At 40.0% G+C, this 14109-nt stretch overlaps 1 protein-coding gene across 6 annotated transcripts in view; it reads left to right on the top strand.

Annotated features, from left to right (window-relative positions):
- ZMIZ1 (zinc finger MIZ-type containing 1) overlaps positions 1 to 14109 on the top strand; it is a 341983-nt gene that overhangs the window by 42668 nt on the left and 285206 nt on the right. For all 6 annotated transcript variants that reach the window (XM_058840875.1, XM_058840879.1, XM_058840874.1 and 3 more), the window contains exon 2: positions 7723 to 7850. The gene's annotated coding sequence lies outside the window, so the exon portion shown is untranslated. The remainder of the gene's footprint in view (positions 1 to 7722; positions 7851 to 14109) is intronic.

Genomic DNA, 14109 nt, shown 5'->3' with positions numbered 1-14109 from the left:
GCCTTTGCTTATGTTGTCATATACAAGCCTTGCATTGGTTAGGAAAGGGAAATACTAGGGAATGGTGTGCTTCTGCCACATCTCTTAGCTAGAGATCCAGATTATGGCTTCAAAATAAAAATTCCAGATACTTCATTGGAAGGCTAATGTGCTTCACAGGCCAGACAAAATTAAATAGCACTTGTAGCTGCTTGAAATTAACATTCTCAGTGGGGTGTAGGGAGGAGATAGGAACTTGAGTAGTCTAAAAAAGAAAGATTACTTACTTTAAAAAAAAAGAAAAAAAAAGTTTGGAAAGAAGGATGTGTTACAAGCAATGAATACTTTTGCAGGCGTGCAAACACTCACCTAAACCAGACCCTTTTCACCTCAGAGGCCATGGCAGTAGGGAGGGGGCATCAGCCCTGGCAAAGGCGGATGCTCAGGCTGTGCTCCCTTGAGCTGCAGCAGCAGCTTCCTGCAGGCAGCTGTGGAGCTGGCCCAAGCACCCCCTGTCAGTGATTTCCATTTTCCTTATCTTGGCAGGTAGCACGGTGGTATGCTGCTTATGGCCTGAAGGATAAGTGGGCATCTCTCTCAGCCTGATACTGGTTCCTGGACCAGTGTGAAAGCTGCTAGTGGCTGCATTAGTAATACTAATGGACTATTACTCTTACAGTTCTGTATATAAATAAGGATTAATATTACATTGAAATTTATTGTGAATTACTTAGTTTGTTGATATATGATGAAATCAATTCAGTGGTGTAATAGCTTTCATAGTATTACTTTAAATACTGTGCTACCTTCCCTGGGACTCAGTGTTATGAGATGTGTCTTAATTGACTTTTTTTTTTAACATAACGTAGATTTGTACTAATGATGGTTGGAAATAAATATTTTTGTATTTTATAACATAGTTGCCTGTAAACAATCAGGCTAGAAAATGTTTTCCAGTGACTGCAGCTTTTCCTGGCTGCTTTTGTATCAACATTTGGCATTATCTAGTTGCTCGACTCAGTGCATTCTTGAATCGTTTTCAGGAAAAAATACTAACCTCCGTACGACTTAGATTTTGGTTACAGACAATGATCTTTTTGTACTTTTTCCTAATCTCTAACATCCATTTTCTTCTGTGTGGACAGAAATGTTTTTTTGAAGGGATTGAAGCCATCATTGGGAGTGGAACACTTGGATTATGACAAGTTTTTCCTGCTAGTAGTTTCTAAGTGGGCTTTGGGTGTGGGCACGCATTTCTCCAGCCGTCCTCAGCATTGTGTTTAGCTTTTGGATGTGTCTGCACTTTGCTTCAGAGCTATTATTACAGCTCATTTAAACAGACACAAGGTAGTTTAAAACAAATTAATTTGGGTTCCAGTAGCAGGCCTGCTGCAGGGCTAAGGTTTCACTGTCTAAATATCTAGCTAGAGCTGGGGTTTGTGTGCTTTGCATTGATATTTTTATGGCTATGGCTCACCTACAGTTGCTACTCTAGAGGTGTGTCAGGTCAGTCCTTGCATGCTGCAATCATACCTGACTTGTCGCTGTGGATTGTTGCATTTTAAAGTAGTGAATTTCAATAAATTGTCAGTGATGAAAGGTAGGAGAGCAGCTCTTGTAAGACAGGTTTTCATTCCTTGCATAAAATGGACAAAAAATGGGATGTTGATGAAAATCTCTTCGCTGGTAGCCGACCTGTTGCAGCCAGGCAAGGTGCCACCAACTGGCATCTATCTCCAGATTCCCCATATTGACGTGAGTCATTCAGACCTGCTGAAAGCGTTAGGTCTAGTTATAACTTGTCCCAGTAAAGGTTCATAATAGCTTCAAGAGACTATCCCAGTCTCTGTCATTTTTCTGACTGGCTGTCAGTGTGACAAGTTGAGGTTTTCTGTACATTATCGGTTTTACTGGCTTATGAGCTGGTGAGCAGCTTGGGGTGAAATCTTCATCTTGCTCAAGTTGCTGGATGCTTTACTATTCACCTCAATGCTCCTTGTTTTCCCCATATGCCATTGAATTAACATTTATTTCAAATAGGGATCAAATTTGTAAACACTGTGGGGCTGGCTGTAACTGCTGCCAGGTGTTGGAGGTGATTGATGACGTTGTTACTGGCCCTTACAGGAGAAGTGGATGGGCTTTGGTGCCTCAAATTGCTGCTCCCTCGTATTGCAACCTGTTTACTGCAAAAGACACAAGCCTCCTTTCAACCATTCTGCTTCATGTTTTAGCCTCTCTCCTGCTGCCAAGAATATTTTTACTCTGCATCAAGAGAAAATGAATTCATGCCTTCAGGATTTGTACTCTTTGCTCTGTGCTATATGATAGCAACCCAGTGAGATGTGCAAGTGGAAACTGCATTAATGATTGATAAAAGCTGAGAGCTGTTTAAATTTTTTTCCTGTTTAATGACTATCAATAATTTAATGCATTTACTGTATGTTTTTAAGAAATAACACCCATATTACAGGCTTGGGTTTAATAGGCTAAATGATTCAAGCTTCAAAAAATACCTATATCCAACATGAAGTGTATCTTCTTTTTAGTTAAGAATAAGATAGAAAAATACAAAATCAGGCTTGTAAGGTAGTTAGTTGCTGCAAAAAAAAAAAGCTTCTGCATGCCCCTTTCCCACCCCCCCCTTATCCTTGGGGCTGTTGCTGCCACTGACAGCAGCACACAGGCTACTAACCTATTAGCAGGGAGCAGCAGCAGGATGCTGCTTTCCCAGATGTGGCCATGCACCTGACTCTCCTGTCCCTTATGTCCTCGGTCCTGGGCTCCACTCCACCAGTTATTTTAGCTGGTTTATCAGCATCCTGTCCCCTAATCACTCGGGAAAGTTGAGGGTCGAGGCTTTTAGACAAAGATATTGCTTCCTTCTAGATCTAGCTTAAAAGAGAGAAATAAATGTTTGACAAAATTATTTCCACCCTGTTTCTTTGGAAGGGACCGAATTTTTCAAGTGATGAGCATCTCTCATTCTGCTTCAGTGCACTGAGTTTGGTCCTCAAGGCTTTGCATATAACATACAGGGTATAAATCTTACTTGTGCTCAGTTTGTACCATTTTAGGTGATTAAGAGAAAATGAAATATTTTTTTTTTCATTCTTGGTGGGGTCATTGCAGTTAGACTGGTAGGTAAATGTCATACAGAGGTTGGTATGCTTTAATAGGCACGCTACCTACATGCATCCGTGTGAATAGTGCTTCTGAAAGCTTAGGTTTTTCACATGGACAAATGTCATTTTGGGAAGAGTTTTTTTCAGGATTCAAGGAAAGCAGGTGGGAAAATACACATAGCTGTAAGATTAAAGTCGTAGGAAACAGTTGTGTGAATATCTCTGTATAAAGATACAGAAATAAAATACGTTTGGCATTTGAATTAAAGGCTGTTCAAATTAATAAAAATTACACTGCTTATTTAGGAAATATATTTCATGTAAGTAAAATCTAGTCTTTTATTTAGACATCTGTTGGTGGTGGATCCCATGAGTTCACTAAGGCAAATTACAGGAAAATTTATGTAGGAGATCTGTATTTTCATTGACTCTTACTATGTTTTTATGCTTTGTCTGTGCTTCTGCACAAGGTTTTGCTTACTTTTTCTTGGCTTTTTGTAATAGATACTTGAGAAGAACTTTGAGAAGAGCTTCCTGTCTTTGTACAGATACAGTTCTGGGAAAATAGTATTTACGTTTGAAGAAGCTTCTTCACAAATGTCTCCAGTACAGATGTTTGTGGTGGGAGGCTTACCCTGCTGTGTGTATGGGACACGTGCACACACATATGCATGGATCATAGGGATAGGCTTTTAATTCATACCAAAAGAAGTAAGAATTTGCTAATTTCTTGCTGTAGGAGAATGTTATATTGTGTTTTCATGAAATGTTACATGAAATGAACGTGTTACATTAAATGAAACATGCTAATTCTATTTCATACTGATTTTGTGCTAGCTGTAGATACTAAAAAATAGCTCAGAGAAAAGACTCTGATTCAGAAACAGGAGATGTTCCTGGCTTCAAAACCCAAGGCTGAGAGTTTTTGTTCAGTTTCATCATGCTATTTAAGAGTAGGTATTTTAATATTTTTTTCTTAGCTTGCTTGTTTGTTTTTTACAATAAGAAATGGAGACTGGTACTTCCCTCAATAGATGTTAAGGAAACAGTTTTTTTATTACTCTCCTAGATCAAAAGGTTGAAAATCAACAGGAAAAAAAAGAAAATAACTTCTTACTGTGATATAAATTTGACCTACATCTATTAGTACACTCTGAATGTACACATAATTCACCTGAAGAAGAGTAGCTGTTAGTTATATGTAGATTGAAGAACCTTGAGAACACTTTTTGGTTTTCTCTGTAAATTTTAAGATGTGTTGATGATGAAGCCCACCGGTTTAAACCCTGAGCTGCTTCATGTTATGGACAAGGTTTGGGGAGGGTTCTGTTGCATACAGCAGTGCTCTGATCTAATTCCTCAGTGTAATGCAATTAAGAGCCATCATAGAGCTAGAAAATGCAATAAACCAGAAAATCACCCAGGTTGGTTGTGTGCAATGGGGGTTTCTGTTGACACAGGAGTTCCTCTAAGAGCTGAAGGGGGCTCCATGTAGGGGTCAGACATGATAAGGTCAGCCAGTCATGCAGTGCAGATTGGAAGTGAGGGGCATTATTTTCCCAAAATTTTATTTTCTGAATATAAAAAGTCTCTGGATCACTTAAGACTTAGAACCTGCAAATGTCCTGCAGGATTTTTGGCATTTTTCTATAGGAAGTGGGCTACACTTGGGTAATGCCTGGAAAAAACATTACCTTTGTTATGCAGCAGGAAGAATAAATCTGGCATCATCATTCAGAAGAGGTTAGTCAAAATCACATTCTGGTATCCCTGCTCCTTGTTTAAATCTTTAGCTCAGGTACTGTCCAGAATGGACAGATGTCATGTGAAATTTACTGAGAAGCCAAACCTAGCTGGAATAATTGAGGATTATTTTTATTAAGCTTGATGTAGGAAAGCAACTCTGCTAAATTCATTGCAGGAGTTGACTCACACACCATCTTGAGGGTGTTTGACTCAACATATGCCTAGTCATTTATCTAATGTTGATGTCAACGATTTGTTGGGTTTTGATACAGTGTTTCCCAGTTTTCTGTTTGTTTCCTTCCTGTAGTGGCTGTATACCCAAAACATTTTGACATTTTTTTCATATGAATTATCTCTGGCCCTGCCAGAAATTTAGTCGAGTCTTTTGGTATTGTAAGTAATTTTGCGAGGTTTCTCCACTTAGAATTTGACTTCTTGACATTTGGGTAATGCGTTATTTCACTTTATTTTTTTTCTTGCCTGAGGATTTGAGAACAGACCAATCTGACCTTCTTTGAGAGCAAGTGATGTTGAGTCAAACCTATGTCTCTAAATGGTACTTGAGATAAATTTCTGTCTCCCTGAGAATGTTGTTAAAAAACTTTGGTTTTTTGCACTCAGACTTCTTTTTTGCAATCTCTTGATTTTATGTTTGGTTTAAAAATATGCTTTCTTCAAATCTTCCACATTTGCTTTAAATGATTTCTCCTACTAGTAATGGGATGGAAGTGCAAAATTTTTAAGCACTTTAAATATAACCAGTATTTCAATACTTAACAGACTTCACTGAAGATCTTGGGGGAGGGGAGGGGAAGTTCTTAGCAGGGAAAAAAATGCTGTCAAAAGAATTCTTTTGATTTGATAATGAAAAAGAAAAGCAAATTATTCATTTGATTTAGGGATACAAACCCAGTGTACGTTTGAGGGGGTGATACAATTTCTTTTTTTCTTGCATTTTGCAACCTGATCCATGCTGAGCTGCTCAGTAAGTATTGATTTGCACATAGCCTCGGGATGTACACGTGTCAGGAGCAATTCACTAAGGGTCATTTCTTCTGCCGTCCCCACAGTGAGGGCTGTAGCAGTGTTTCCCTATTTAAAAAAAAAAAAAAAATACAAAACAATTTGAGTTCTCCAGGTTTCAGTTTAAGTTGCTTTGCATCAATTAGTACAAGATGGTGAAAGCTGACAGAAAGCAGAAACGCTACTGATGAGAGGTGTAAGACATTGAGAAAGTGAAATTAAACACTGTGGGAAGGTTTGCCTTTAGGCAGAAGGTTGAGGAGGCAGGTTTTTGAGTAGTTACATTTTTGTGTCAGGATCCATTCTTTCACATTGTCAGATTATTGCTGCGCCTATTTATGGGTGCACATAACAAGGCAGAAGAGGTTTTGAATCACTGAGCTTGTTCTTTCTCTCCTTGGTGCACATTTTCTGTGTGTTGTCTTCTGTGATCTTTATTTAGTTTTTCATTGTTTATTTACACTGCCACTGTTACTTCATGAATTCTTTAAATCATTGCCTATCTAGAGGGGATTCTGGACAGAATTACTCTTGCAGCTTTAAGTCTTGCTGACAGGAGGAGAGAAAAAGAGAGCTTTTGTCCCCTAGAGAAATGCAGGAACTGTGGCCATTTAGAATTGGACAGACGTGGTGGCTTTGAGGGAGATGCTGTGATAGAAGTGCTGCCTTTTATGTTGTTTCCTAGATGTTGGGGCCCCTTATTTAAAATCTCTTCCAAGAGACTAGAATCTGTAATGCTGTTAGCAGATGGGTTAATTGTTGTTTTGAGGGATGGCAGAAGTGTGTGTGGAAATGTAAGGTAGCATAAACTTTTCTCCTTATTTTGAGAACTTGTGTTCAGATTTTCCATGGGACAGAAAAGGGTAGAGTTTTTCCATATGAATATAAGCCAACAAAGTGTGATGGAGAACAGACTGGACGTGTTTCCCTTTGCTCATTCCCTGTGGAAAACCTTGATTGCCATTTCCTCTAAGATGTTAATGTCTTGCATGCACTCTTTAAAATAATTTTCCACTTGATTTTCCTGCCTTTCATCAGAGGCAGGTACTGGAGGTAGGGAGGGGCCCATTAAATCTCTGTGTCTGTAAGTTTCTTTAAAGTCAACTTAGGAGTAGGGCAGAGAGAGAGAGAGATGGTCTGAGGTGAGGAATTGTGGTTTTATGGGAGTGAAGCTCAATTTCTAAGTGGTACCTTTAGTCAAAAGGTTTTCTAGGTCTCTTTCTCTTCATTCTGTTTTAAAAAAACCCCCACAAATACTTATTCTTGGTGTTACTGAAAGATTTGATATAGCTGGAATAGATTGTCTTAAGAAAAAGAGAAGTTGTCTTAAAAAGAAACAGAACTTATGATTAGTTGCAAATGCCTCATAATTGTAGGTATGATCCTCTCAAAGCAGAGTACATAAGCGCTTGAATGTTGGTGTATATACCTGTATGTTCAGTATGCATGTTGGAATTTGCCTTTTGCCAACTATTTTGATAGTAAATGTGGCTCATTTGAATTTTTACAGAAGTGGGTGTGAGCTTGGCTGAAGCATGTTTACTTAATAGAATAAATGCTCGAGAATATTTTTGAATCGTACTTTAACCCATTCTAGTATGGGACTTTATCCCATTCTGACAGAAATCTCTTTGCTTTTCTTAGCAATGCTTGACTTGACATTCATATTCTCTGATTTGATAAGGTGACAATGGAGAAAATGCAGGGCACCCTAAACTGGTATTTTGGAACTGCAGAAGTAGTGGCACAGTAGCTCTGCCAGGCAAGAGTTGTAATGAGTAGCCTCTTTGAAATCATGAAAGCTAATGCTTATTTCCTTTTTTCTACTTTTTTTTTCTCCTTCCCTCAGGAAATACTGTTGTGCTGAGGAAGAAAACAGCTCTCTCCTCCCCTTTTTTTTTTTCCCCCCCTCCTTTCTTCTGGCCTGATTCAGAAGCTCCAGGAATGTGCTAATTGGCGGCGGCCTCTTCAAGAAAGGTAAGGGGTAATTGCTATCTGCTTTTCAAGGTGTCTTGTCTGCTCTGCTCCTTCTGGAAGGGCAGGTGATGGCAGAAGAAGTTTGTCAGTGGAGTCTGGCCAAGCTTCTGGTTCATGTGGGCTGCCCTTCTAATACTGGAATGCAAACAGAAGCTTTGTGCACTTCTTGCTCTACTACTAAGTGTAGGATACTGTTCTTTGAGAAAATCTAGAAGATGAGATATATTTTGAATGCTTGCAGAGGGAAAAAGTAAAACTGTTGCATTGCAGACTGATTAACTAAATCTTTGCCTGAATATCAACTTAGATGGAAAGACAGAGAGTTAGGTCTGGAGAAGACAAGTTGAAGAATCATGTCTCAAAGTGCGTCTTTTATTATTATCACACATGTACCTCCAATCGGGCAAATATAGATTGGTTTGGTTGTTAAGTTGTTTTGGTTAGCTTTTTAAAACTGATGTTTTCTCTGGGGTCTGTCATGGTTTTGTGGCTGGTTATATCACTGAGAGATAAGACAGAAACTATCTGGAAGCCGAGCTCTAGTTCTGAATGGTGAAACACATGGAAAGTCTTTAATACTCCCGACTTTTTCCAGTTTCGAACAGAAGTGCAAAATGTGATGTGTGAGAGGAATTTAATTTTCTAGTTATCTGGTGATGGGAAAATCCATGTCCATCTTTTCACTGCAAGACATTCAGCTTATGTGTCAGGGATATATAAAGTCCAAAAAATTAGTGCTGATTCATAGAGCATCGTGAGCTGCATGAGTAGACTCGAGTTTGTTGCTAGACAAATTGCATATGTATTTTAATATTAAAGATTTGTATTTGCTTAGGAGCTGCAGTGCTTTGAGATGTCATTTCCTCTTCCATCTTTGTGATAGATGTTAATGCTCTTTGTAGTGGAGGCAATATCATCTGTCTAGACCTCAGCCATTCTGGGTCAGAATTGACATCTTAACTTAATCCAGCACTGAGAAGGGGTTTATGCTAGCTTGCCAGGTTCTGAATTGGAGAGGCCAGTGCATGATACAAGTTTTCCTGCTGGATTGCTCCATGGTGCTAACATTTGTGAAGGGTTTTGAAAGACAGTGCGATGCAATAATGGCTTAAATTGCCCCAGCAGGATTTGTCAGAGTTCATTTGTCAGACCCCTCACACTGACTAAGTACACTAACATATCAAGGATAAGCTCCAGACAGGTAATGTGCCTTGGGATGTTCTTTTTCTCATTCTCCATCTCATTCTTGCCTGTGCAGAGGCAAGCTAAGTCTTTATTGAACAGCCACTACCAGCTGTCTGGCTACTTTCTGCAATAAAGCTAATGATCTAATGGGCAAATGTTTCTTGGGGACCTTCAGCTGCAGCGGAGACAAGGAGAAACATACAGACCAGCTAAAGGGTTCTCAAGGAGTTTGCAATTTCCCCAGGGCTCCTTCTATGTAATTACCTGTCTCTCTCTTTGTCTCCTATCTTTTAATGCAGGAGGAGTGTCAGACTCAAGGCCGCTAATCTTCGTTACTATGGGAAGGCTGGTTACACTCCTCTTCGTGCACTTCAAAAATGGCAATTGCTGGTCCCCAGCTGGTTCCCTGAATCTAACTTAAAAATGGATGATAGCTTTCCTCCTTGGTGCCAGACTAAAGAATGCAGCTGCCTGTGCTGTTGCAGGCAGGCATTGCCTCCGCCACTGATGCTGTGGCATGCTGAGAGGAGTCTGCAGGAGCTGCCTTGTGGCTTCTGAACTTGTTTTCTCCCAAACAAGCAAAGGCTCTAAAATTCCTTTGAAACACGAAATTTTGGGGCACACTGAGATGTGGGAGGCTTGGCTGAGCTGCACGTGTGGAGGAAAGATTCTATAAGGATTCGTAGCTCCAGCTGAGTTTTTGTACTGTTTCTGAATGCTTTCAAGCTCCCTGGGTTGGGGGCTGAGGGAAGCACAAGCTTTAGAGCTGTTTTGCAGGATCGTGGGCATCGCTTCTTGTTATTGTCTCCCTCCCAGCATATGTCATATGCAGTGATGTGCAGTGGAGCCTAGTGCCACTGCTCAGTTCAATAGGATCAGCTGAGAGGCTGTGCACAATCTGCTGCTGTTTCTCTCTGGCTGGATACATCTGTTTGTCCCTCTTGCACAGCACTGGAAATTTGGAGGGGAATCCCTGCCTGCTGCTCCCCTCCTCCTTTTCCTGCTCATGCTTCCTGAGTTGCAGCATGTCAGGCAGATCGTTCCTCTGAAGCCATGGCTTGGGAAGGGCTCCAGCACAAAGGCCTTGTCTCTGTGTGCTCCTTTTCATCCTAATGAGGAGAGGGAAACTGTCCCATGTTGGGCAGGGTCCCTTGGCAGCTGCTGCAGGCTTGCACGCCCAGGAAGTGTATGTTGCTAAACCCCTTTATGGTACCTTTGTAAAACATGCTTTAACTGTCTGCAAATGTACGGTATTTAAGCAGCAGAGTCTGTATTATCAAATGCAGTCATGCAGACTGTAGTCCTCGGGGTGAAAAGCTGTGGGGGGAGAGGCTGGATGTGACAGTGAAATTTGAGAACCAAAGCAAGAGGAAATTCTTGCCCATGTGTTGAACTAGAGCAGGTTCAGTAGAGGTGGAGGATGGGGAACACATACTCCTCAGTTTGGATGTGTTGATGGGGGAGTCAGAATGGAGAGGGAGAGGCAGGGCAAGGACAAGGCAACAAAAGAGCAGGATGTCCAGTGGGCCACAGTTTGCTGTGTTTTTGTTTTTTGCCTTTAAAATTGTACTTTTCTCTGCCTGTTCCTCTTAGCTAAATTTGAACAAAGATAATTTTAAATTTTTTTTGTTTGTTGAAAGAGGAGCCCTACCTCCATTCAGATTTTTTCAGAAATTATGTTTTGTATCTGCATGTAGAGTGACTGTTTTGCACTGATTTTTTAAAGAGCTTTTATTTCCCTCATCATTTCCCCATTTTCCTTTTTTATTTGTATCAACCTGAGCCATCTCCAAAGGAAAGGTAATACTGCTGCTAGCTAACATTTCAGGTGGGTGACACTGTATATTAAACACCATGTCTGTAATAACTTAGCTGTCAGTTGGAAGTTTGCCCTAATTGTTTGTCTTTTTCTTTTCATATATAAATCAAGTTTACAGCTCTTGAGCATTTGTAAAGAACATTTCAACAAGGTGTTTGTTTCAGGTCTTGGATTTTTTTCTCCCTCAAATCCTTTGAGATCTTTGGGCTTAGGATTTCTCATTCAATAACTGTATTCAGTAAAATGATGTGCCTGTCAAAGCTGTACTGCACCTTAGGAGAGGATGACAGGTTCTCCAGAGTTCTCAATTTGCTAAGCCTTAACCATCTCCCACTTTAAATCAGGACTTTGCCACTGCTTAAGGTCTTTAAGTACTTCATTAACTTAACAGTAAGTCTGCCCTCTCTTGCTTTTTAGTAAAACCTTTGATTTTTTTTCAGGGTTTCATTTCATGAATGTTATAGGTATTAATTCTTTATTCTGATACAGAGAAGACTTAAATCTTATAAATTTTATTGGAGAAGGAAAAATACTTCCATCCCAGCAGTGCATTTTTCAGGTAATTTTTATGTTTAGAATCTGTTTACCATTTAGATTTTAGAAAGCTAAATTCTTGTTTTGTCCCTCCAGAAAGATAGTTTTAAATATCTTTGGTGGTTTTAAGTGTACATGAAGTGGAGAGTTCAGAGCTGAAATTAATTTGTTTGTAAATCTCTTTTTTCATAGACAAGGTCCAAAAAGCATTAAGCAGAATAGAAATTTAGCATATCTAGGCACAGGAAGATAGGTTAAAGCTATAGTTAAGAACCATGATTTCAAATTTTCTACCATTTTCGGTTGTCTGGGTCAGCCCTTTTCTGAGGGCAAACTTTACAGGTCCACAGACATGAGTGAGTAGAGTTTTAAGGAGATGAGGTGAGAACACTGCAAAGGCTTGTCTTGGGGCATCTGTATGTGCACGGAGGGCTAGAAGTTCCTGTCCTGTGGTGTGTGCCCCCTGCCCCATACTGTGGCTATGGCAATGACCATTTTTTGTCCCTCATTAAAATCTTCCAGTTCTTAGTGTTAGCAGAGCATCTTTGGGTTGCTTGCTTTCCTCTAGTTTCAGCAGTTACGGTCTGCCTGCCTCAGTTGTCCATAATGCAGCAGAGTTTTGGACATTCCTCACTGTCATTGTGTTTCAGGTGTATAGACTTACTTCTGACTACGGAACTGGGTTTATTATTTAGGAATAAGTCCAATATGGAGTAGCATGATACCTTGTGCTGAAGTCTCCTCTTCTCCCCTCTTCCACCATCCTGATGAACTGCTGTTGGATCTTTGGTTGACTACTTTCTTTCATCCACACCCAGGGATTGAATGCCAGCTCACCATCACCCCTGGTGTTTAAGTATTGCCCTGAGTATTGAGATCCTGTGCTCTCTGCAGCTTTGGAGGGCTCCAAGGAGGAACACTGGCTTGAGTGGACTGCAGTGACTGCTGCAGAGCCCTGGCACTACCAACTCTCAGTCTACAGGAAGGAGTTTCTGAGAGAGCCTGTTGTGCTAATCCATAATGAATGGCTGAGAGGAGCAAAGTGCAATGCATAGGTATTAGTGTAGGTGGCAGGTTTTGGTGTTTTACTTTTGTTTATATTCTCTGTTAGTCCTTCAAAAAGAAAGGTGCAAGGCCCAAATCAGCTATGAAGTCCTGGTTGAAATTAGCAATGAAAAAGACCTGATTTGTTTCCTTATTTCCATAAAAGTGGTAACTGTCCTCTTCTGCTAGGGAATGACCCATCTGGTTTCATATTGCTCCATTTTTCAGGTACACAAAGATGCATGTGAACTCTTTGTAAGTTTCAAAAATTTGGCCATTCATAAAAAATTAATAACAAATCCAAACCAGCAGAATTTTTCATTCGTAAAGCAAGTATTATAAAGCATGAATGCCAGATCACGAGTTGAAATTTAAAAATCACGTGTTCCAGGTTTTTTTGTCTTTTCTCCTGTGTTTAGCATACACATGGTTTTATGTGGTGCTGCCTAGGGTATTGTGAGCACTGGGTACTACCTGCAGCTCAGGCTGTGGTAGCAGAAATCATTCATCCTGTCTCATCCCTTTTGGGCTTAGCCCATGGGAAGACTTCTGTTCAGTTAGCCCAGTCATTACAGTAGAGAGCTGCACTAATATCTTGGCAGCTGCAGGACAGAAGATGTTTCATCTTGGAAGCCTTGCCATAAAAAAAATTTGTCTAGAAAATTCTATGCAGATTTGAACAGGCCAGGTATACTTATACTAGGAAGTGCTGTGTAAAATGTGTCCTAAAACATTTTTATCTGGTGCTGATGGCCTTAAAAGCCAGATGAAGCACATCAGTGACTCATGCTCAGTTACTGCCCTACTGTGTGATGTAAACCAGATCTTGCTTTGGTGCCTTCTCGCATACAGCCTTGTCTGGCTGGATGGTGAATTTCAAGCTTGTGCTTATAGTCTGCAGTTCATACCCTAACCAAGCTATTCTATTGAAAGAGATATCTTGCTTGTAGTCACTTCCTTACTATTCCACTTACTATTCTTGATTAAACAGGAAATTAGAAGTAAATGCTAGAATGACCCAGGAAGTTTTATTTCTCTTTCTCCTCACCATCTTTCCTTCCATTCCTCCCTCAAAATATGGATTTGTTGCAGTTTTAGGCCTAATGATTTTTCAGACTTCTGGTGGGCATTGTTGTGAAAGAGTGAAAGCTTAACATTTTAAAGAAGGGAAACAGAAGGTGTGTAGTTTTGGTTTTTCTTTGTTTATTTTTTAAAGTTTCCCAAATACATTTGGGTATTTCTGACAGTCATAATAAAAGCAATTGATTAGACAAGGCGATTAGGTATACGAAGCAAAGCACTGTTTTCCAGCAAAATGAGCAGCTAGGATATATTTCAGTCTTCAGATGCTTGGCTAAATAATGGTAACATACGTTTTTTGCTGCTAGAAATTGAGATTTTGGCGGTCATATGCAACTGTGAAATCTGTAGGCATATACTGTAGCAGAAGCTGTCTTTATGCATATACAGCAAATGGTATTTGGCTTGGGAGAAAGTTCTTCGCTCTCTAAGAAAGTCGCGTTTTTGATGGAACTGACTGCTGTTTGTGCTTCATAGTTGAAATTATTTTATTCTGGAAGGACGAATAAGCTGTATGTATTAAAGGTACATGTTGTTTTGCCCCTGTTCCCAGCAATGCTGTCTGTTTCCCTGGCTCTTTCTTCTTTCCAAGCTATT

Source organism: Poecile atricapillus, chromosome 6 (genome assembly GCF_030490865.1).
Source record: "Poecile atricapillus isolate bPoeAtr1 chromosome 6, bPoeAtr1.hap1, whole genome shotgun sequence".
NCBI lineage: Eukaryota > Metazoa > Chordata > Aves > Passeriformes > Paridae > Poecile > Poecile atricapillus.
This window is presented reverse-complemented; position numbering and strand designations above follow the sequence as displayed.